This window comes from Phyllobates terribilis, unplaced genomic scaffold, assembly GCF_046119375.1.
Source record: "Phyllobates terribilis strain yellow unplaced genomic scaffold, ASM4611937v1 Scaffold_393__1_contigs__length_1774422, whole genome shotgun sequence".
Lineage (NCBI taxonomy): Eukaryota > Metazoa > Chordata > Amphibia > Anura > Dendrobatidae > Phyllobates > Phyllobates terribilis.
The window spans coordinates 1,702,703-1,725,391 of record NW_027363153.1 but is presented as its reverse complement, the minus strand read 5'-3'; the positions used below and the strand labels follow the sequence as shown (position 1 = coordinate 1,725,391).

Genomic DNA, 22,689 nt, shown 5'->3' with positions numbered 1-22,689 from the left:
TAAACACAGCACCTTCACCCCCTGCTGTTCCCACCCGCCTCAACACCGTTGGAAGGGTGGAGAACCAATTAAGGCGGGGGGTGGGGTGGAACGAGCAGCTGTCTACCCTTAGCAGGAGGGCTCCTGATTACATACCTCTCCTGCTGCTGCTGCTGCTGGCTGTCCAGCAGCAGACTGAAGGTGGCTGCTGCTGTGCACAGGTATATAAAGGCTCAGAGCCTATTATGACACGCGCAGCCAGCGTTCCATTGCCACATTCCATCTACTGCAGGCAGGATACCTGGCTGGCTGAATGTCGCTGAGAAGCTCACAGAGACCGCCATAAGCAACAGTTTAACAGAATGCCACAGACTAATCAACCAAACTTTTTGGGTTGGGTTCTCTTTTATAGTCTGCAGGCATTAAATGAAAGAAGTCAGTGTTCCAGCAGAAGGAGACAACGTTTCAGAAAAGGCATTGTAGCAAACCAAAAAAGAAATTTTAAGCGCAGCAGAGTAACCAGCGCACATACCTGTTAGCTCAGGTGAGTTTAAAAGGCTGCTGTTGATAACAAGGGCATTTGCTAAATAGATGGTGTGTGTGCAACAATATACTGAAAGGTCAATTATATTGTGCAGCTTATCTCACCACCTGTAGTTATTTAGGTGAAAGCTCCAAAATGCTTGCCTAATATGTCTGTTTATCCAAAAGGAAGTAAAAAGGGAGAGCTAGAAAGATAGCATTGCATCACATTACATGGCAATGCAATGCACAGTTGCTGAAGTTGAACCAAAATGAGCTTGTAATCTGGCTTCTGCAACTTTGAACATGAAAAATCCAATGAGGAGAAGAAAAGCAAAGCCAAAGAGTCCATCCCAAAATCCGACAAACAAGCAAAATGAACAAAAAACATTGAATTCAATTCTTTCTGATTTTAGAAACTGCATTAAAGAAGGGGTGCACCGGTCCTGGAGATACTGCAATACCAGGTCAATGCGTGGAGTGGACAGAGCAAGCTCTTTTTCCATCTCCCTGTTCTAAAAATCCATTTAATATATGGTCCCCAGATAGGGGACGTATCAGATATTAAACTGATAAGAACAGATACTACACTTGATCTTAGCCAAAAGGCCGAGAAGCGATAACCAGAATTGGTTTCAAACTACGGAGCCACCCAAGGATCCTGAAAAGTCCATTTGTGGAGATGAGCTCCTGGACTCCCGTTAAGAAGACATGTTGTCAACCTCTAGATCCCTTACATGCCTGCACTTTTCGGCTTGCTGCTGCTGCAATCCACGCGTTTTAGATCTGCATAACTCCACCTCTTTAAACACAGCACCTTCACCCCCTGCTGTTCCCACCCGCCTCAACACCGTTGGAAGGGAGGAGAACCAATTAAGGCGGGGGGTGGGGTGGAACGAGCAGCTGTCTACCCTTAGCAGGAGGGCTCCTGATTACATACCTCTCCTGCTGCTGCTGCTGCTGGCTGTCCAGCAGAAGACTGAAGGTGGCTGCTGCTGTGCACAGGTATATAAAGGCTCAGAGCCTATTATGACACGCGCAGCCAGCGTTCCATTGCCACATTCCATCTACTGCAGGCAGGATACCTGGCTGGCTGAATGTCGCTGAGAAGCTCACAGAGACCGCCATAAGCAACAGTTTAACAGAATGCCACAGACTAATCAACCAAACTTTTTGGGTTGGGTTCTCTTTTATAGTCTGCAGGCATTAAATGAAAGAAGTCAGTGTTCCAGCAGAAGGAGACAACGTTTCAGAAAAGGCATTGTAGCAAACCAAAAAAGAAATTTTAAGCGCAGCAGAGTAACCAGCGCACATACCTGTTAGCTCAGGTGAGTTTAAAAGGCTGCTGTTGATAACAAGGGCATTTGCTAAATAGATGGTGTGTGTGCAACAATATACTGAAAGGTCAATTATATTGTGCAGCTTATCTCACCACCTGTAGTTATTTAGGTGAAAGCTCCAAAATGCTTGCCTAATATGTCTGTTTATCCAAAAGGAAGTAAAAAGGGAGAGCTAGAAAGATAGCATTGCATCACATTACATGGCAATGCAATGCACAGTTGCTGAAGTTGAACCAAAATGAGCTTGTAATCTGGCTTCTGCAACTTTGAACATGAAAAATCCAATGAGGAGAAGAAAAGCAAAGCCAAAGAGTCCATCCCAAAATCCGACAAACAAGCAAAATGAACAAAAAACATTGAATTCAATTCTTTCTGATTTTAGAAACTGCATTAAAGAAGGGGTGCACCGGTCCTGGAGATACTGCAATACCAGGTCAATGCGTGGAGTGGACAGAGCAAGCTCTTTTTCCATCTCCCTGTTCTAAAAATCCATTTAATATATGGTCCCCAGATAGGGGACGTATCAGATATTAAACTGATAAGAACAGATACTACACTTGATCTTAGCCAAAAGGCCGAGAAGCGATAACCAGAATTGGTTTCAAACTACGGAGCCACCCAAGGATCCTGAAAAGTCCATTTGTGGAGATGAGCTCCTGGACTCCCGTTAAGAAGACATGTTGTCAACCTCTAGATCCCTTACATGCCTGCACTTTTCGGCTTGCTGCTGCTGCAATCCACGCGTTTTAGATCTGCATAACTCCACCTCTTTAAACACAGCACCTTCACCCCCTGCTGTTCCCACCCGCCTCAACACCGTTGGAAGGGAGGAGAACCAATTAAGGCGGGGGGTGGGGTGGAACGAGCAGCTGTCTACCCTTAGCAGGAGGGCTCCTGATTACATACCTCTCCTGCTGCTGCTGCTGCTGGCTGTCCAGCAGCAGACTGAAGGTGGCTGCTGCTGTGCACAGGTATATAAAGGCTCAGAGCCTATTATGACACGCGCAGCCAGCGTTCCATTGCCACATTCCATCTACTGCAGGCAGGATACCTGGCTGGCTGAATGTCGCTGAGAAGCTCACAGAGACCGCCATAAGCAACAGTTTAACAGAATGCCACAGACTAATCAACCAAACTTTTTGGGTTGGGTTCTCTTTTATAGTCTGCAGGCATTAAATGAAAGAAGTCAGTGTTCCAGCAGAAGGAGACAACGTTTCAGAAAAGGCATTGTAGCAAACCAAAAAAGAAATTTTAAGCGCAGCAGAGTAACCAGCGCACATACCTGTTAGCTCAGGTGAGTTTAAAAGGCTGCTGTTGATAACAAGGGCATTTGCTAAATAGATGGTGTGTGTGCAACAATATACTGAAAGGTCAATTATATTGTGCAGCTTATCTCACCACCTGTAGTTATTTAGGTGAAAGCTCCAAAATGCTTGCCTAATATGTCTGTTTATCCAAAAGGAAGTAAAAAGGGAGAGCTAGAAAGATAGCATTGCATCACATTACATGGCAATGCAATGCACAGTTGCTGAAGTTGAACCAAAATGAGCTTGTAATCTGGCTTCTGCAACTTTGAACATGAAAAATCCAATGAGGAGAAGAAAAGCAAAGCCAAAGAGTCCATCCCAAAATCCGACAAACAAGCAAAATGAACAAAAAACATTGAATTCAATTCTTTCTGATTTTAGAAACTGCATTAAAGAAGGGGTGCACCGGTCCTGGAGATACTGCAATACCAGGTCAATGCGTGGAGTGGACAGAGCAAGCTCTTTTTCCATCTCCCTGTTCTAAAAATCCATTTAATATATGGTCCCCAGATAGGGGACGTATCAGATATTAAACTGATAAGAACAGATACTACACTTGATCTTAGCCAAAAGGCCGAGAAGCGATAACCAGAATTGGTTTCAAACTACGGAGCCACCCAAGGATCCTGAAAAGTCCATTTGTGGAGATGAGCTCCTGGACTCCCGTTAAGAAGACATGTTGTCAACCTCTAGATCCCTTACATGCCTGCACTTTTCGGCTTGCTGCTGCTGCAATCCACGCGTTTTAGATCTGCATAACTCCACCTCTTTAAACACAGCACCTTCACCCCCTGCTGTTCCCACCCGCCTCAACACCGTTGGAAGGGAGGAGAACCAATTAAGGCGGGGGGTGGGGTGGAACGAGCAGCTGTCTACCCTTAGCAGGAGGGCTCCTGATTACATACCTCTCCTGCTGCTGCTGCTGCTGGCTGTCCAGCAGCAGACTGAAGGTGGCTGCTGCTGTGCACAGGTATATAAAGGCTCAGAGCCTATTATGACACGCGCAGCCAGCGTTCCATTGCCACATTCCATCTACTGCAGGCAGGATACCTGGCTGGCTGAATGTCGCTGAGAAGCTCACAGAGACCGCCATAAGCAACAGTTTAACAGAATGCCACAGACTAATCAACCAAACTTTTTGGGTTGGGTTCTCTTTTATAGTCTGCAGGCATTAAATGAAAGAAGTCAGTGTTCCAGCAGAAGGAGACAACGTTTCAGAAAAGGCATTGTAGCAAACCAAAAAAGAAATTTTAAGCGCAGCAGAGTAACCAGCGCACATACCTGTTAGCTCAGGTGAGTTTAAAAGGCTGCTGTTGATAACAAGGGCATTTGCTAAATAGATGGTGTGTGTGCAACAATATACTGAAAGGTCAATTATATTGTGCAGCTTATCTCACCACCTGTAGTTATTTAGGTGAAAGCTCCAAAATGCTTGCCTAATATGTCTGTTTATCCAAAAGGAAGTAAAAAGGGAGAGCTAGAAAGATAGCATTGCATCACATTACATGGCAATGCAATGCACAGTTGCTGAAGTTGAACCAAAATGAGCTTGTAATCTGGCTTCTGCAACTTTGAACATGAAAAATCCAATGAGGAGAAGAAAAGCAAAGCCAAAGAGTCCATCCCAAAATCCGACAAACAAGCAAAATGAACAAAAAACATTGAATTCAATTCTTTCTGATTTTAGAAACTGCATTAAAGAAGGGGTGCACCGGTCCTGGAGATACTGCAATACCAGGTCAATGCGTGGAGTGGACAGAGCAAGCTCTTTTTCCATCTCCCTGTTCTAAAAATCCATTTAATATATGGTCCCCAGATAGGGGACGTATCAGATATTAAACTGATAAGAACAGATACTACACTTGATCTTAGCCAAAAGGCCGAGAAGCGATAACCAGAATTGGTTTCAAACTACGGAGCCACCCAAGGATCCTGAAAAGTCCATTTGTGGAGATGAGCTCCTGGACTCCCGTTAAGAAGACATGTTGTCAACCTCTAGATCCCTTACATGCCTGCACTTTTCGGCTTGCTGCTGCTGCAATCCACGCGTTTTAGATCTGCATAACTCCACCTCTTTAAACACAGCACCTTCACCCCCTGCTGTTCCCACCCGCCTCAACACCGTTGGAAGGGAGCAGAACCAATTAAGGCGGGGGGTGGGGTGGAACGAGCAGCTGTCTACCCTTAGCAGGAGGGCTCCTGATTACATACCTCTCCTGCTGCTGCTGCTGCTGGCTGTCCAGCAGCAGACTGAAGGTGGCTGCTGCTGTGCACAGGTATATAAAGGCTCAGAGCCTATTATGACACGCGCAGCCAGCGTTCCATTGCCACATTCCATCTACTGCAGGCAGGATACCTGGCTGGCTGAATGTCGCTGAGAAGCTCACAGAGACCGCCATAAGCAACAGTTTAACAGAATGCCACAGACTAATCAACCAAACTTTTTGGGTTGGGTTCTCTTTTATAGTCTGCAGGCATTAAATGAAAGAAGTCAGTGTTCCAGCAGAAGGAGACAACGTTTCAGAAAAGGCATTGTAGCAAACCAAAAAATAAATTTTAAGCGCAGCAGAGTAACCAGCGCACATACCTGTTAGCTCAGGTGAGTTTAAAAGGCTGCTGTTGATAACAAGGGCATTTGCTAAATAGATGGTGTGTGTGCAACAATATACTGAAAGGTCAATTATATTGTGCAGCTTATCTCACCACCTGTAGTTATTTAGGTGAAAGCTCCAAAATGCTTGCCTAATATGTCTGTTTATCCAAAAGGAAGTAAAAAGGGAGAGCTAGAAAGATAGCATTGCATCACATTACATGGCAATGCAATGCACAGTTGCTGAAGTTGAACCAAAATGAGCTTGTAATCTGGCTTCTGCAACTTTGAACATGAAAAATCCAATGAGGAGAAGAAAAGCAAAGCCAAAGAGTCCATCCCAAAATCCGACAAACAAGCAAAATGAACAAAAAACATTGAATTCAATTCTTTCTGATTTTAGAAACTGCATTAAAGAAGGGGTGCACCGGTCCTGGAGATACTGCAATACCAGGTCAATGCGTGGAGTGGACAGAGCAAGCTCTTTTTCCATCTCCCTGTTCTAAAAATCCATTTAATATATGGTCCCCAGATAGGGGACGTATCAGATATTAAACTGATAAGAACAGATACTACACTTGATCTTAGCCAAAAGGCCGAGAAGCGATAACCAGAATTGGTTTCAAACTACGGAGCCACCCAAGGATCCTGAAAAGTCCATTTGTGGAGATGAGCTCCTGGACTCCCGTTAAGAAGACATGTTGTCAACCTCTAGATCCCTTACATGCCTGCACTTTTCGGCTTGCTGCTGCTGCAATCCACGCGTTTTAGATCTGCATAACTCCACCTCTTTAAACACAGCACCTTCACCCCCTGCTGTTCCCACCTGCCTCAACACCGTTGGAAGGGAGGAGAACCAATTAAGGCGGGGGGTGGGGTGGAACGAGCAGCTGTCTACCCTTAGCAGGAGGGCTCCTGATTACATACCTCTCCTGCTGCTGCTGCTGCTGGCTGTCCAGCAGCAGACTGAAGGTGGCTGCTGCTGTGCACAGGTATATAAAGGCTCAGAGCCTATTATGACACGCGCAGCCAGCGTTCCATTGCCACATTCCATCTACTGCAGGCAGGATACCTGGCTGGCTGAATGTCGCTGAGAAGCTCACAGAGACCGCCATAAGCAACAGTTTAACAGAATGCCACAGACTAATCAACCAAACTTTTTGGGTTGGGTTCTCTTTTATAGTCTGCAGGCATTAAATGAAAGAAGTCAGTGTTCCAGCAGAGGGAGACAACGTTTCAGAAAAGGCATTGTAGCAAACCAAAAAAGAAATTTTAAGCGCAGCAGAGTAACCAGCGCACATACCTGTTAGCTCAGGTGAGTTTAAAAGGCTGCTGTTGATAACAAGGGCATTTGCTAAATAGATGGTGTGTGTGCAACAATATACTGAAAGGTCAATTATATTGTGCAGCTTATCTCACCACCTGTAGTTATTTAGGTGAAAGCTCCAAAATGCTTGCCTAATATGTCTGTTTATCCAAAAGGAAGTAAAAAGGGAGAGCTAGAAAGATAGCATTGCATCACATTACATGGCAATGCAATGCACAGTTGCTGAAGTTGAACCAAAATGAGCTTGTAATCTGGCTTCTGCAACTTTGAACATGAAAAATCCAATGAGGAGAAGAAAAGCAAAGCCAAAGAGTCCATCCCAAAATCCGACAAACAAGCAAAATGAACAAAAAACATTGAATTCAATTCTTTCTGATTTTAGAAACTGCATTAAAGAAGGGGTGCACCGGTCCTGGAGATACTGCAATACCAGGTCAATGCGTGGAGTGGACAGAGCAAGCTCTTTTTCCATCTCCCTGTTCTAAAAATCCATTTAATATATGGTCCCCAGATAGGGGACGTATCAGATATTAAACTGATAAGAACAGATTTTTTCTTTTTTTAAGCCCGAATTCGTGTACAAAACCCGAGTGCGCTTAAAAAAGTGACAAGTGCCACAAAAAAAGTGCACTAGGATGCTGGTCTAATTGAAACCCTCTCCAAAAGGAGAAGGGTCCCCCAAACCATTCCCCGTCCCTCCGAGCCAAAAAGCTACAGCGAGGAACAGGGACAAAAAGCCACCTCCAGCTGAAGCCAGAGGCGACCCAATCTTACCCCCAGCACCTGCCCGAGTTCTCACCCGAGCAAGGCACTGGGAGCCAAAGACTGTGCTCCCCACCCGGAAGAGGGGAGCCAACAACACTCTCCTCCCGAAAGAGGAGAGCCAGGGGGGTTCAGGGGGGAGCGGAACCTGATGGCCACACACTCTCCCCCTAGACCTGCCAAGAGAGGAACCCGTAAGGGAACCGCATCCCGACAAAATCCTAGTAGGACGTGACACACGTGAATAAGTGGACACACAGTGACAAAGAAATTAAATAAATAGTGAAGGTTTCACAGTATAATACTGCCCAGACCTTCGACCGGGAATTGAAAAATTCCCCATCCTAAGGCCAGAAGGCCCGGAATAAGGGTGTGTGCGAAGAAAGAAAATTTGAAGTGCTTGTGCAAATGTGCCATAAACTCAAGTGGGGTTCCCAATCCCAGTGAGTTAAGGCACCCCAGGGTCACCACTCCTGGGGCACTTCACACTTCGGGCTTTCGATCTTCCCCGGCCCAATGGCGTCGATCCTGGGGGGCCATGCTTTCCACCAGATGACTATATTAGCCTCCTGGGGTACTAACAAGCGCCTAAACCCCAGTGTGCATAATGTATCAATCTACTAGGGCGGCCAACATCCAAAACCGCCTTTTCGAAAGATACTACACTTGATCTTAGCCAAAAGGCCGAGAAGCGATAACCAGAATTGGTTTCAAACTACGGAGCCACCCAAGGATCCTGAAAAGTCCATTTGTGGAGATGAGCTCCTGGACTCCCGTTAAGAAGACATGTTGTCAACCTCTAGATCCCTTACATGCCTGCACTTTTCGGCTTGCTGCTGCTGCAATCCACGCGTTTTAGATCTGCATAACTCCACCTCTTTAAACACAGCACCTTCACCCCCTGCTGTTCCCACCCGCCTCAACACCGTTGGAAGGGAGGAGAACCAATTAAGGCGGGGGGTGGGGTGGAACGAGCAGCTGTCTACCCTTAGCAGGAGGGCTCCTGATTACATACCTCTCCTGCTGCTGCTGCTGCTGGCTGTCCAGCAGCAGACTGAAGGTGGCTGCTGCTGTGCACAGGTATATAAAGGCTCAGAGCCTATTATGACACGCGCAGCCAGCGTTCCATTGCCACATTCCATCTACTGCAGGCAGGATACCTGGCTGGCTGAATGTCGCTTTGAAGCTCACAGAGACCGCCATAAGCAACAGTTTAACAGAATGCCACAGACTAATCAACCAAACTTTTTGGGTTGGGTTCTCTTTTATAGTCTGCAGGCATTAAATGAAAGAAGTCAGTGTTCCAGCAGAAGGAGACAACGTTTCAGAAAAGGCATTGTAGCAAACCAAAAAAGAAATTTTAAGCGCAGCAGAGTAACCAGCGCACATACCTGTTAGCTCAGGTGAGTTTAAAAGGCTGCTGTTGATAACAAGGGCATTTGCTAAATAGATGGTGTGTGTGCAACAATATACTGAAAGGTCAATTATATTGTGCAGCTTATCTCACCACCTGTAGTTATTTAGGTGAAAGCTCCAAAATGCTTGCCTAATATGTCTGTTTATCCAAAAGGAAGTAAAAAGGGAGAGCTAGAAAGATAGCATTGCATCACATTACATGGCAATGCAATGCACAGTTGCTGAAGTTGAACCAAAATGAGCTTGTAATCTGGCTTCTGCAACTTTGAACATGAAAAATCCAATGAGGAGAAGAAAAGCAAAGCCAAAGAGTCCATCCCAAAATCCGACAAACAAGCAAAATGAACAAAAAACATTGAATTCAATTCTTTCTGATTTTAGAAACTGCATTAAAGAAGGGGTGCACCGGTCCTGGAGATACTGCAATACCAGGTCAATGCGTGGAGTGGACAGAGCAAGCTCTTTTTCCATCTCCCTGTTCTAAAAATCCATTTAATATATGGTCCCCAGATAGGGGACGTATCAGATATTAAACTGATAAGAACAGATACTACACTTGATCTTAGCCAAAAGGCCGAGAAGCGATAACCAGAATTGGTTTCAAACTACGGAGCCACCCAAGGATCCTGAAAAGTCCATTTGTGGAGATGAGCTCCTGGACTCCCGTTAAGAAGACATGTTGTCAACCTCTAGATCCCTTACATGCCTGCACTTTTCGGCTTGCTGCTGCTGCAATCCACGCGTTTTAGATCTGCATAACTCCACCTCTTTAAACACAGCACCTTCACCCCCTGCTGTTCCCACCCGCCTCAACACCGTTGGAAGGGAGGAGAACCAATTAAGGCGGGGGGTGGGGTGGAACGAGCAGCTGTCTACCCTTAGCAGGAGGGCTCCTGATTACATACCTCTCCTGCTGCTGCTGCTGCTGGCTGTCCAGCAGCAGACTGAAGGTGGCTGCTGCTGTGCACAGGTATATAAAGGCTCAGAGCCTATTATGACACGCGCAGCCAGCGTTCCATTGCCACATTCCATCTACTGCAGGCAGGATACCTGGCTGGCTGAATGTCGCTGAGAAGCTCACAGAGACCGCCATAAGCAACAGTTTAACAGAATGCCACAGACTAATCAACCAAACTTTTTGGGTTGGGTTCTCTTTTATAGTCTGCAGGCATTAAATGAAAGAAGTCAGTGTTCCAGCAGAAGGAGACAACGTTTCAGAAAAGGCATTGTAGCAAACCAAAAAAGAAATTTTAAGCGCAGCAGAGTAACCAGCGCACATACCTGTTAGCTCAGGTGAGTTTAAAAGGCTGCTGTTGATAACAAGGGCATTTGCTAAATAGATGGTGTGTGTGCAACAATATACTGAAAGGTCAATTATATTGTGCAGCTTATCTCACCACCTGTAGTTATTTAGGTGAAAGCTCCAAAATGCTTGCCTAATATGTCTGTTTATCCAAAAGGAAGTAAAAAGGGAGAGCTAGAAAGATAGCATTGCATCACATTACATGGCAATGCAATGCACAGTTGCTGAAGTTGAACCAAAATGAGCTTGTAATCTGGCTTCTGCAACTTTGAACATGAAAAATCCAATGAGGAGAAGAAAAGCAAAGCCAAAGAGTCCATCCCAAAATCCGACAAACAAGCAAAATGAACAAAAAACATTGAATTCAATTCTTTCTGATTTTAGAAACTGCATTAAAGAAGGGGTGCACCGGTCCTGGAGATACTGCAATACCAGGTCAATGCGTGGAGTGGACAGAGCAAGCTCTTTTTCCATCTCCCTGTTCTAAAAATCCATTTAATATATGGTCCCCAGATAGGGGACGTATCAGATATTAAACTGATAAGAACAGATACTACACTTGATCTTAGCCAAAAGGCCGAGAAGCGATAACCAGAATTGGTTTCAAACTACGGAGCCACCCAAGGATCCTGAAAAGTCCATTTGTGGAGATGAGCTCCTGGACTCCCGTTAAGAAGACATGTTGTCAACCTCTAGATCCCTTACATGCCTGCACTTTTTGGCTTGCTGCTGCTGCAATCCACGCGTTTTAGATCTGCATAACTCCACCTCTTTAAACACAGCACCTTCACCCCCTGCTGTTCCCACCCGCCTCAACACCGTTGGAAGGGAGGAGAACCAATTAAGGCGGGGGGTGGGGTGGAACGAGCAGCTGTCTACCCTTAGCAGGAGGGCTCCTGATTACATACCTCTCCTGCTGCTGCTGCTGCTGGCTGTCCAGCAGCAGACTGAAGGTGGCTGCTGCTGTGCACAGGTATATAAAGGCTCAGAGCCTATTATGACACGCGCAGCCAGCGTTCCATTGCCACATTCCATCTACTGCAGGCAGGATACCTGGCTGGCTGAATGTCGCTGAGAAGCTCACAGAGACCGCCATAAGCAACAGTTTAATAGAATGCCACAGACTAATCAACCAAACTTTTTGGGTTGGGTTCTCTTTTATAGTCTGCAGGCATTAAATGAAAGAAGTCAGTGTCCCAGCAGAAGGAGACAACGTTTCAGAAAAGGCATTGTAGCAAACCAAAAAAGAAATTTTAAGCGCAGCAGAGTAACCAGCGCACATACCTGTTAGCTCAGGTGAGTTTAAAAGGCTGCTGTTGATAACAAGGGCATTTGCTAAATAGATGGTGTGTGTGCAACAATATACTGAAAGGTCAATTATATTGTGCAGCTTATCTCACCACCTGTAGTTATTTAGGTGAAAGCTCCAAAATGCTTGCCTAATATGTCTGTTTATCCAAAAGGAAGTAAAAAGGGAGAGCTAGAAAGATAGCATTGCATCACATTACATGGCAATGCAATGCACAGTTGCTGAAGTTGAACCAAAATGAGCTTGTAATCTGGCTTCTGCAACTTTGAACATGAAAAATCCAATGAGGAGAAGAAAAGCAAAGCCAAAGAGTCCATCCCAAAATCCGACAAACAAGCAAAATGAACAAAAAACATTGAATTCAATTCTTTCTGATTTTAGAAACTGCATTAAAGAAGGGGTGCACTGGTCCTGGAGATACTGCAATACCAGGTCAATGCGTGGAGTGGACAGAGCAAGCTCTTTTTCCATCTCCCTGTTCTAAAAATCCATTTAATATATGGTCCCCAGATAGGGGACGTATCAGATATTAAACTGATAAGAACAGATACTACACTTGATCTTAGCCAAAAGGCCGAGAAGCGATAACCAGAATTGGTTTCAAACTACGGAGCCACCCAAGGATCCTGAAAAGTCCATTTGTGGAGATGAGCTCCTGGACTCCCGTTAAGAAGACATGTTGTCAACCTCTAGATCCCTTACATGCCTGCACTTTTCGGCTTGCTGCTGCTGCAATCCACGCGTTTTAGATCTGCATAACTCCACCTCTTTAAACACAGCACCTTCACCCCCTGCTGTTCCCACCCGCCTCAACACCGTTGGAAGGGAGGAGAACCAATTAAGGCGGGGGGTGGGGTGGAACGAGCAGCTGTCTACCCTTAGCAGGAGGGCTCCTGATTACATACCTCTCCTGCTGCTGCTGCTGCTGGCTGTCCAGCAGCAGACTGAAGGTGGCTGCTGCTGTGCACAGGTATATAAAGGCTCAGAGCCTATTATGACACGCGCAGCCAGCGTTCCATTGCCACATTCCATCTACTGCAGGCAGGATACCTGGCTGGCTGAATGTCGCTGAGAAGCTCACAGAGACCGCCATAAGCAACAGTTTAACAGAATGCCACAGACTAATCAACCAAACTTTTTGGGTTGGGTTCTCTTTTATAGTCTGCAGGCATTAAATGAAAGAAGTCAGTGTTCCAGCAGAAGGAGACAACGTTTCAGAAAAGGCATTGTAGCAAACCAAAAAAGAAATTTTAAGCGCAGCAGAGTAACCAGCGCACATACCTGTTAGCTCAGGTGAGTTTAAAAGGCTGCTGTTGATAACAAGGGCATTTGCTAAATAGATGGTGTGTGTGCAACAATATACTGAAAGGTCAATTATATTGTGCAGCTTATCTCACCACCTGTAGTTATTTAGGTGAAAGCTCCAAAATGCTTGCCTAATATGTCTGTTTATCCAAAAGGAAGTAAAAAGGGAGAGCTAGAAAGATAGCATTGCATCACATTACATGGCAATGCAATGCACAGTTGCTGAAGTTGAACCAAAATGAGCTTGTAATCTGGCTTCTGCAACTTTGAACATGAAAAATCCAATGAGGAGAAGAAAAGCAAAGCCAAAGAGTCCATCCCAAAATCCGACAAACAAGCAAAATGAACAAAAAACATTGAATTCAATTCTTTCTGATTTTAGAAACTGCATTAAAGAAGGGGTGCACCGGTCCTGGAGATACTGCAATACCAGGTCAATGCGTGGAGTGGACAGAGCAAGCTCTTTTTCCATCTCCCTGTTCTAAAAATCCATTTAATATATGGTCCCCAGATAGGGGACGTATCAGATATTAAACTGATAAGAACAGATACTACACTTGATCTTAGCCAAAAGGCCGAGAAGCGATAACCAGAATTGGTTTCAAACTACGGAGCCACCCAAGGATCCTGAAAAGTCCATTTGTGGAGATGAGCTCCTGGACTCCCGTTAAGAAGACATGTTGTCAACCTCTAGATCCCTTACATGCCTGCACTTTTCGGCTTGCTGCTGCTGCAATCCACGCGTTTTAGATCTGCATAACTCCACCTCTTTAAACACAGCACCTTCACCCCCTGCTGTTCCCACCCGCCTCAACACCGTTGGAAGGGAGGAGAACCAATTAAGGCGGGGGGTGGGGTGGAACGAGCAGCTGTCTACCCTTAGCAGGAGGGCTCCTGATTACATACCTCTCCTGCTGCTGCTGCTGCTGGCTGTCCAGCAGCAGACTGAAGGTGGCTGCTGCTGTGCACAGGTATATAAAGGCTCAGAGCCTATTATGACACGCGCAGCCAGCGTTCCATTGCCACATTCCATCTACTGCAGGCAGGATACCTGGCTGGCTGAATGTCGCTGAGAAGCTCACAGAGACCGCCATAAGCAACAGTTTAACAGAATGCCACAGACTAATCAACCAAACTTTTTGGGTTGGGTTCTCTTTTATAGTCTGCAGGCATTAAATGAAAGAAGTCAGTGTTCCAGCAGAAGGAGACAACGTTTCAGAAAAGGCATTGTAGCAAACCAAAAAAGAAATTTTAAGCGCAGCAGAGTAACCAGCGCACATACCTGTTAGCTCAGGTGAGTTTAAAAGGCTGCTGTTGATAACAAGGGCATTTGCTAAATAGATGGTGTGTGTGCAACAATATACTGAAAGGTCAATTATATTGTGCAGCTTATCTCACCACCTGTAGTTATTTAGGTGAAAGCTCCAAAATGCTTGCCTAATATGTCTGTTTATCCAAAAGGAAGTAAAAAGGGAGAGCTAGAAAGATAGCATTGCATCACATTACATGGCAATGCAATGCACAGTTGCTGAAGTTGAACCAAAATGAGCTTGTAATCTGGCTTCTGCAACTTTGAACATGAAAAATCCAATGAGGAGAAGAAAAGCAAAGCCAAAGAGTCCATCCCAAAATCCGACAAACAAGCAAAATGAACAAAAAACATTGAATTCAATTCTTTCTGATTTTAGAAACTGCATTAAAGAAGGGGTGCACCGGTCCTGGAGATACTGCAATACCAGGTCAATGCGTGGAGTGGACAGAGCAAGCTCTTTTTCCATCTCCCTGTTCTAAAAATCCATTTAATATATGGTCCCCAGATAGGGGACGTATCAGATATTAAACTGATAAGAACAGATACTACACTTGATCTTAGCCAAAAGGCCGAGAAGCGATAACCAGAATTGGTTTCAAACTACGGAGCCACCCAAGGATCCTGAAAAGTCCATTTGTGGAGATGAGCTCCTGGACTCCCGTTAAGAAGACATGTTGTCAACCTCTAGATCCCTTACATGCCTGCACTTTTCGGCTTGCTGCTGCTGCAATCCACGCGTTTTAGATCTGCATAACTCCACCTCTTTAGACACAGCACCTTCACCCCCTGCTGTTCCCACCCGCCTCAACACCGTTGGAAGGGAGGAGAACCAATTAAGGCGGGGGGTGGGGTGGAACGAGCAGCTGTCTACCCTTAGCAGGAGGGCTCCTGATTACATACCTCTCCTGCTGCTGCTGCTGCTGGCTGTCCAGCAGCAGACTGAAGGTGGCTGCTGCTGTGCACAGGTATATAAAGGCTCAGAGCCTATTATGACACGCGCAGCCAGCGTTCCATTGCCACATTCCATCTACTGCAGGCAGGATACCTGGCTGGCTGAATGTCGCTGAGAAGCTCACAGAGACCGCCATAAGCAACAGTTTAACAGAATGCCACAGACTAATCAACCAAACTTTTTGGGTTGGGTTCTCTTTTATAGTCTGCAGGCATTAAATGAAAGAAGTCAGTGTTCCAGCAGAAGGAGACAACGTTTCAGAAAAGGCATTGTAGCAAACCAAAAAAGAAATTTTAAGCGCAGCAGAGTAACCAGCGCACATACCTGTTAGCTCAGGTGAGTTTAAAAGGCTGCTGTTGATAACAAGGGCATTTGCTAAATAGATGGTGTGTGTGCAACAATATACTGAAAGGTCAATTATATTGTGCAGCTTATCTCACCACCTGTAGTTATTTAGGTGAAAGCTCCAAAATGCTTGCCTAATATGTCTGTTTATCCAAAAGGAAGTAAAAAGGGAGAGCTAGAAAGATAGCATTGCATCACATTACATGGCAATGCAATGCACAGTTGCTGAAGTTGAACCAAAATGAGCTTGTAATCTGGCTTCTGCAACTTTGAACATGAAAAATCCAATGAGGAGAAGAAAAGCAAAGCCAAAGAGTCCATCCCAAAATCCGACAAACAAGCAAAATGAAAAAAAAACATTGAATTCAATTCTTTCTGATTTTAGAAACTGCATTAAAGAAGGGGTGCACCGGTCCTGGAGATACTGCAATACCAGGTCAATGCGTGGAGTGGACAGAGCAAGCTCTTTTTCCATCTCCCTGTTCTAAAAATCCATTTAATATATGGTCCCCAGATAGGGGACGTATCAGATATTAAACTGATAAGAACAGATTTTTTGATTGAATATATCTTTTATTAGCACAAAAAATAAGTTAACAGACAGTGTACAGTGCCGCAGCCCAGTACACACAGAATTCTACATCATATTTACATAGCATGAGGATACGACGCACTAACTAGACACATCACACCCCTATGCTACACAAAACACTCAATCTGAAAGAAAAAGCATGTCAATCAATACAGTACGACGAACCGTGATAAGGGATGGGGATTGGGAAAAAGGGGATGGGGAGGGGAAAATCACAGGCCCGAAGCTTTATTGAAAGACAAGACACATAAGGGGAGAGGGGGAGGAGGGGTTTAGTCCTCGTCCTCGTCCTCCGGACCGTCCATGATGGAATAGTCTCTGAGCAGGCTGTGGATCAGCCTGCGGCAGTCCTGGATGGACATCCTCTCCCTCCTCAAGATGAGCCGGTTCCTGGCGACCCAAACGGCATCCTTGAAGCAGTTCATAAGGCGCCAAGCCTCCTGGATGGCTCCGACGGTATGAACCCCAGGGAAGAGTCCGTAAAGCACAGAATGGTGCGATAGGCTCGCCCTGGGGACAGAGTTCCTCAGGTCGTCCTCAAGTGCAGTCAATAGGCGCTGTGCAAATCCGCAGTCCCAAAAAGTGTGCAAAGATGTTTCCTCCACGAAGGGGCACCTTGGGCAGTACCGGGTCTTGCACAGGTTCCGGGCATGCATGAATGACCGGACGGGCAGTCCGCCCTGAATCGCCATCCACGACAAGTCCTTGTGCCCGTTGGTCAGCCTGTCAGACGACACATTTGTCCACACAGTCTCCAGCGTGTCCTGGTGAAGTCCTGTGATGTTCTCCACGTCATCCTTGGCTCTGATTAGCTTGTGGATAGTTTTGGGCTTCCACAAGTCGGGCTTGAGTCCCTCCAGTTGATGCTCCCCCACAAATCGAACGACGTCTCCGTAGAACCATGGCGTCGTCCAGTTGTAGGGGAAGGAGCTGTCCCACTTGTCCCAGCCGAGTCGCCTCCAAAGAGGAAGCAGGAAGAAGCGAGACATGGACCTGCCCGCGGAGCCATTCTTGACTTGCAAAGTCCGGCGGACACAATCACACACAAAAGAGGATCGCAGGAGGGTGGGGATATCTGGAACGCCCTTCCCACCCTTGCGAGGCTCCTTGTACATGACGGCCCGCCTGACTCTGTCCATCTTGGATCCCCAGACAAAGTGAAACACTGTCCTGGTAATGGCCCTGCACACAGTGACGTGTGGGGGCCAGGCCTGCGCCGTGTACTGCAAGACGGGCAGGACCTCATTACGCAGGACGAGTGCCTTACCCTCACAAGTGAGGTGTCTGAGGCTCCAGAGTCCGATCCGTTGCTTCACCTTGGCCAAGCGTTCTTGCCAGGACTTGAGGGCCGCTCCTTCCTTCCCGAACCAGACTCCCAGCACCTTGAGGAAATCCGGTTGAATGTTGAAGGGGAAGGGGGCGGAGGAGGCCGGCTGCCAATCCCCGAAGAGCATGGCTTCCGACTTCCTGCAGTTGACTTTGGCCCCTGAAGCCCGGCCGAACCTCTCACACGTCTGGACGAGGGCGTCGACTGAACCACGATCAGCGCAGAAGACGGTGACGTCATCCATGTAGAGCGAGCACTTGACCTCGTGTCGTCCCGGACCCGGTGCGGTGATCCCTCTGATCTCTCCATTCTGCCGGATAGCCTCTGCGAAGAGTTCTATAACACAAACAAAAAGAAGAGGTGATAGAGGGCAGCCTTGTCTGACCCCAGAGAGGACAGGGAAGGGGTCAGTCTTCCAGCCGTTCACCAACACCGAGCTGTGGATATCAAAATACATCAGACGGACATACGAACAAAACATGTTACCCAAACCTAACCGGTGCAGAGCTCGGCCCATGAACTCGTGGGAAACCCGGTCGAAGGCCTTCTCCTGATCCAAGGAGACCAGGGCCGCGTGTGCGCGGCGGACCTTGATGTACTCGACCGTGTCCCGCACGAGAGCGAGGCTGTCTGCGATGCGACGTCCAGGGATGCCGCAGGTCTGGTCCGGGTGGATGATCCGTCCGATGACCGTCTTAAGTCGTGTCGCCATCGTCTTGGCCAGGATCTTGTAGTCCACGTTGAGCAGAGTGATGGGACGCCAATTCCTCAGGTCGCACCTCTCTCCCTTCCGCTTGTACAGGATCGTGACCATTCCTTCCCTCAAAGATGGAGGCATTCTACCCTCCACCACCATCTCCTCGTACAGGTCCAACAGGTCCGGACAGATGAGGTCTCCCAGCGCTACATAGAGCTCCGCTGGAAGACCATCACTGCCCGGGGTCCTGCCGGTCCTAAAGGATTTAGCGGCAGAGAGCAATTCGCCCACCATCAGAGGTTTGTCCAAGGCTGCCGTGCCTGCAGGATCAAGATGGTTAGTGATACCTGACAGGAACTTATCAGCAGCATCGGGGTCGGTAGTCTTGTGGGAGTAGAGTTCGCTGTAGAAGTCGCTGACGACCCTCATCACGTCCTCCTTCCCACGTCGCATGTTTCCGCTCTCGTCTCGCAGCTCGTTCAGGGGCGTGTGACCGGCATGAAGTTTCCTGAAAAAGAATGAGTTACATTTCTCACCCTTCTCCAGATTCTCCACTTTGGAACGGAAGATGATTCGCTTGGACTCCTCCTCAAAGTGCCTTTTCAGGCTCTTCTTGGTCTCCTCCAGCTCCTCCCTCACGTCCCAGCCGCAGTGAAGAAGGTCCTGCAGCGACCGCAGCTCGCGCTGCAGCCCTCTGAAGTCCCTCCTCTTCTCACACTCCTGTTGTTGACCCTTGGCCTGAAAGAAACAGCGAAACTCAAGTTTAACATATTCCCACCAATCAGAGACTGTTTGGAAGCTACCCTTGTAGGACTGCCACATTGCGTAGGCTGCTCTCAGCTCCTCCACGACTTCATCCTGAGCCAGCAGAGCACAATTCAGCTTCCAGGAGCCGGGGCCGGACGGAAAACCGTCGCCGAGGACACCTTGTAAGTGAATGGCTCTGTGGTCGGAGAAGAAGCAGGAGACCATCGAGTGCCTACTCTGCCTGACTGCCCGAGAGGTGAACACAAAGTCAATCCTGGAGCGGAGTGAGCCATCGGGTCGGCTCCACGAATAGTTCGTGGAGCCTCTCCCCATGGAGCCCACCACGTCCTGAAGAGAGGCCTCGGTTACCATCTCGATGAGCAGCTTGGACGTGATGTCCAACTTGGCAGATGTGCCAGAACTACGACCGTCCTCCTCGATGGGGCAGTTGAAATCCCCGGCCATCACTAAGGTCCTGGTGGTGGCAAGCTGAAGCCGCAGGGTCTGGAAAAGCTCCAAACGCTCATTCTTCAGTGGGGACGCATACACGTTGATGAACCTGACAGGTTCCCCCGCCCAGTTGCCATCTACAACAAGAGCCCTGCCGCAGATGAGCTCCTGGACGGACTCAAGCGTGAATGCGCCCCCCCTGATCAGAATTGCGACCCCCGCAGACTTGCAGTCACCCCCACCGGACCAGTAGGATGGACCGTGGGACCACTCCCTGGCCAGATGTTTGAAGGACCTAGAGGAGGGAAGGGAACATTCCTGCAACATATAAACATCACACAACTGGGAAGTAAGGAAGGCATAAATAGTCTGACGTCTGAACTTGTCCTTGATGCTCCTGACATTAATGGAAAATAAGTTAATATTAGCCATCATGTAGGGAAAAAAGAAAAAGTTAGCGCAGGCAATACACCTTAGTTACCACTCCGGTCGGGTGGTCCCTCGTCGGTGTTGACTGCTGGTGACGGGATCACCAGCAGGCCCTCTTCCTCCATCTGGTCAAGCAGCGCGGCCTCAATCTCGGCGACCACCAGTTCCTCCTCTTCTGGCTCGGCCACCAGGGTCTCAACCATGTGCTCCATCTCTTCTGGCTCAGGGAGGGTATCCTCCTTTTCGCCTACGAAATCCAGAATCTTCTTTTTGGAGGATTCAGTAGCAGGGCTGTCCTCCACCTTCCTCTTTCCCCGGGTTGGAACTGGGGAGACAAGAAGGGGAAAATCTTCCTCGGAATAGATAGCGGCGGGTGGAGGAAAGGTTAATTCCACCGCTACCATGGTCTGGGGAGGGAGAGTGGCTGCCGGGGCAGGGGAAAGGACACCTGCTGAGGAGTAGGGGAAGGAGGAAGAGGAAGTGGAATCCTCAGCAGGGGTGGCCGGGGTGGGGGGGGATTGGACGGGGGTGGCAGGGGGAGGGATCGAGAGAGGGGTGACAGAACTCTTACCCTCCTTTGACTTTTTCTTCTGCTTCGGAGCTGCTGGGACCGTCGCTGGGGCTTTGGCCACCGACTCCTTGACCGCTTTGGCCTTGGTCGTCTCGGCCTTGGCCGCTGGGGCCTTGGTCGTCGCGTCCTTGACCTTCACAGGCCTGGTCGTCGGGGCCTTGTCCTCCGTAGCTGGGGTCGTCGCAACCACTGATGCCCAGGATCTCTCACGCCTGGGGCAATCCTTGTACAGATGAGCCGCCAGCCCACACAGGTTGCAGGACGTCTTCTTCGGGCAGTCCTTCGAGCTGTGTCCCGTCACTCGACAAATCCTGCAGGCATCCTCCTTGCAGTCCTTCATCTCGTGGCCGTTCTTGCCGCATCTCCTGCAGTTCCGCGGCATGTCCGGGTAATAGATGAGGCCGTAGGAGTTGCCCAGGGAGAATGTCGGGGGCAGGTGCCGAAGTCCGTCTGAGTACGCCAGGTCCCTGTGAAGTCTAACGGTCACCGACCACTTACCTGTCCAGAAGCCGAGTCCATTCAGGATGTGAGAGGGTTCCTTCACAACCAAACAGAAGCGTCTCAGGAAGGTACAGATGTCTTGGCCTGGGGTGTGCGGGTTGCGCATGGAGACCGTGATCCTCCTTTCATCCCTCTGGATAGGGCAGCTACCTGTAAAGGCAGAGAAAGAATTATCCGGTCCTTTTGCGCTTACCATTTCCCAGAACCTCCTGCAGGTGTTCACAGTGGCGAAGGTGACGAAGAAGATCCCCGTCAAGAAGGTCTGGATGCTGAGGGTGTCCGACCTGGAGAAGCCTCGATCCAGCAGCATCTTCTGGCAGAACACGTCCGAGGACATGTCCGGCACCCTCCCATCCACTTCCTTCAGCTTCAGGGCCACCGTCTGCCGCATCCATGGCTCCAGGGCTGGAGCTTCGTGGCGGGGCTTCTGGGGTCCCTTCTGCTGGCCAGTCGTGGAGGCAGAGTCCTTGGGGTCAGAATCGGCTCCTGGCTGGGCCCTCCTGGCTGTCCCCAGCTCCAGGCTCTTCTTTTCGGCCTTCCTCGCAGCGCTTGCCATGGCTTTCCTCCTGCAGTTACTTCTTGGAGCTGGATCTGGAACTCTTCCCGGAATGGGTGGAGCTATGGAGATTCTTCTCCCGTCGTGTTCTGGACAAATTCCCCGAAAGGTCTTTGTCTCGATGATTTTCTTCCTCGAAGATTCCACAGGACAGCCCGATTCTTCTCCGAGTCTTCGTCTTCTTCTGGATTCTTTAGAGCTTCTTCCTCCCACCGATATCCGCCTTCGTTCTCTGATGTCAGCTGGGCTCCGAAGCTCTTCTCCTTCCGAGTTCGATCGCTCTCATCAAGTGTAGATCGTAGCTCTTGTGTTCTTAAAAGAACAGATACTACACTTGATCTTAGCCAAAAGGCCGAGAAGCGATAACCAGAATTGGTTTCAAACTACGGAGCCACCCAAGGATCCTGAAAAGTCCATTTGTGGAGATGAGCTCCTGGACTCCCGTTAAGAAGACATGTTGTCAACCTCTAGATCCCTTACATGCCTGCACTTTTCGGCTTGCTGCTGCTGCAATCCACGCGTTTTAGATCTGCATAACTCCACCTCTTTAAACACAGCACCTTCACCCCCTGCTGTTCCCACCCGCCTCAACACCGTTGGAAGGGAGGAGAACCAATTAAGGCGGGGGGTGGGGTGGAACGAGCAGCTGTCTACCCTTAGCAGGAGGGCTCCTGATTACATACCTCTCCTGCTGCTGCTGCTGCTGGCTGTCCAGCAGCAGACTGAAGGTGGCTGCTGCTGTGCACAGGTATATAAAGGCTCAGAGCCTATTATGACACGCGCAGCCAGCGTTCCATTGCCACATTCCATCTACTGCAGGCAGGATACCTGGCTGGCTGAATGTCGCTGAGAAGCTCACAGAGACCGCCATAAGCAACAGTTTAACAGAATGCCACAGACTAATCAACCAAACTTTTTGGGTTGGGTTCTCTTTTATAGTCTGCAGGCATTAAATGAAAGAAGTCAGTGTTCCAGCAGAAGGAGACAACGTTTCAGAAAAGGCATTGTAGCAAACCAAAAAAGAAATTTTAAGCGCAGCAGAGTAACCAG

At 48.1% G+C, this 22,689-nt stretch overlaps 11 non-coding genes and 3 pseudogenes across 11 annotated transcripts; all 14 read right to left on the bottom strand.

Moving 5' to 3' along the window:
• Window positions 1-931: 931 nt before the first annotated feature.
• On the bottom strand, window positions 932-1,122 carry LOC141225021 (U2 spliceosomal RNA). Its single transcript, XR_012292348.1, has one exon. It is a non-coding gene; the product is annotated as a U2 spliceosomal RNA (small nuclear RNA).
• A 1,115-nt stretch (window positions 1,123-2,237) lies between these two features.
• LOC141225020 (U2 spliceosomal RNA) lies at window positions 2,238-2,428 on the bottom strand. The gene has a single exon (XR_012292347.1). It is a non-coding gene; the product is annotated as a U2 spliceosomal RNA (small nuclear RNA).
• Window positions 2,429-3,543: 1,115 nt separating this feature from the next.
• On the bottom strand, window positions 3,544-3,734 carry LOC141225019 (U2 spliceosomal RNA). Its single transcript, XR_012292346.1, has one exon. It is a non-coding gene; the product is annotated as a U2 spliceosomal RNA (small nuclear RNA).
• Window positions 3,735-4,849: 1,115 nt separating this feature from the next.
• LOC141225018 (U2 spliceosomal RNA) lies at window positions 4,850-5,040 on the bottom strand. Its single transcript, XR_012292345.1, has one exon. It is a non-coding gene; the product is annotated as a U2 spliceosomal RNA (small nuclear RNA).
• A 1,115-nt stretch (window positions 5,041-6,155) lies between these two features.
• On the bottom strand, window positions 6,156-6,346 carry LOC141225016 (U2 spliceosomal RNA). Its single transcript, XR_012292343.1, has one exon. It is a non-coding gene; the product is annotated as a U2 spliceosomal RNA (small nuclear RNA).
• A 1,115-nt stretch (window positions 6,347-7,461) lies between these two features.
• On the bottom strand, window positions 7,462-7,669 carry LOC141224424 (U2 spliceosomal RNA; annotated as a pseudogene).
• Window positions 7,670-8,431: 762 nt separating this feature from the next.
• On the bottom strand, window positions 8,432-8,523 carry LOC141224566 (U2 spliceosomal RNA; annotated as a pseudogene).
• Window positions 8,524-9,638: 1,115 nt separating this feature from the next.
• On the bottom strand, window positions 9,639-9,829 carry LOC141225015 (U2 spliceosomal RNA). The gene has a single exon (XR_012292342.1). It is a non-coding gene; the product is annotated as a U2 spliceosomal RNA (small nuclear RNA).
• Window positions 9,830-10,944: 1,115 nt separating this feature from the next.
• LOC141225014 (U2 spliceosomal RNA) lies at window positions 10,945-11,135 on the bottom strand. The gene has a single exon (XR_012292341.1). It is a non-coding gene; the product is annotated as a U2 spliceosomal RNA (small nuclear RNA).
• A 1,115-nt stretch (window positions 11,136-12,250) lies between these two features.
• Window positions 12,251-12,441, bottom strand: LOC141224679 (U2 spliceosomal RNA). Its single transcript, XR_012292013.1, has one exon. It is a non-coding gene; the product is annotated as a U2 spliceosomal RNA (small nuclear RNA).
• A 1,115-nt stretch (window positions 12,442-13,556) lies between these two features.
• Window positions 13,557-13,747, bottom strand: LOC141225013 (U2 spliceosomal RNA). Its single transcript, XR_012292340.1, has one exon. It is a non-coding gene; the product is annotated as a U2 spliceosomal RNA (small nuclear RNA).
• A 1,115-nt stretch (window positions 13,748-14,862) lies between these two features.
• Window positions 14,863-15,053, bottom strand: LOC141225012 (U2 spliceosomal RNA). Its single transcript, XR_012292339.1, has one exon. It is a non-coding gene; the product is annotated as a U2 spliceosomal RNA (small nuclear RNA).
• A 1,115-nt stretch (window positions 15,054-16,168) lies between these two features.
• On the bottom strand, window positions 16,169-16,361 carry LOC141224405 (U2 spliceosomal RNA). The gene has a single exon (XR_012291830.1). It is a non-coding gene; the product is annotated as a U2 spliceosomal RNA (small nuclear RNA).
• Window positions 16,362-21,923: 5,562 nt separating this feature from the next.
• Window positions 21,924-22,003, bottom strand: LOC141224523 (U2 spliceosomal RNA; annotated as a pseudogene).
• Window positions 22,004-22,689: the final 686 nt, after the last annotated feature.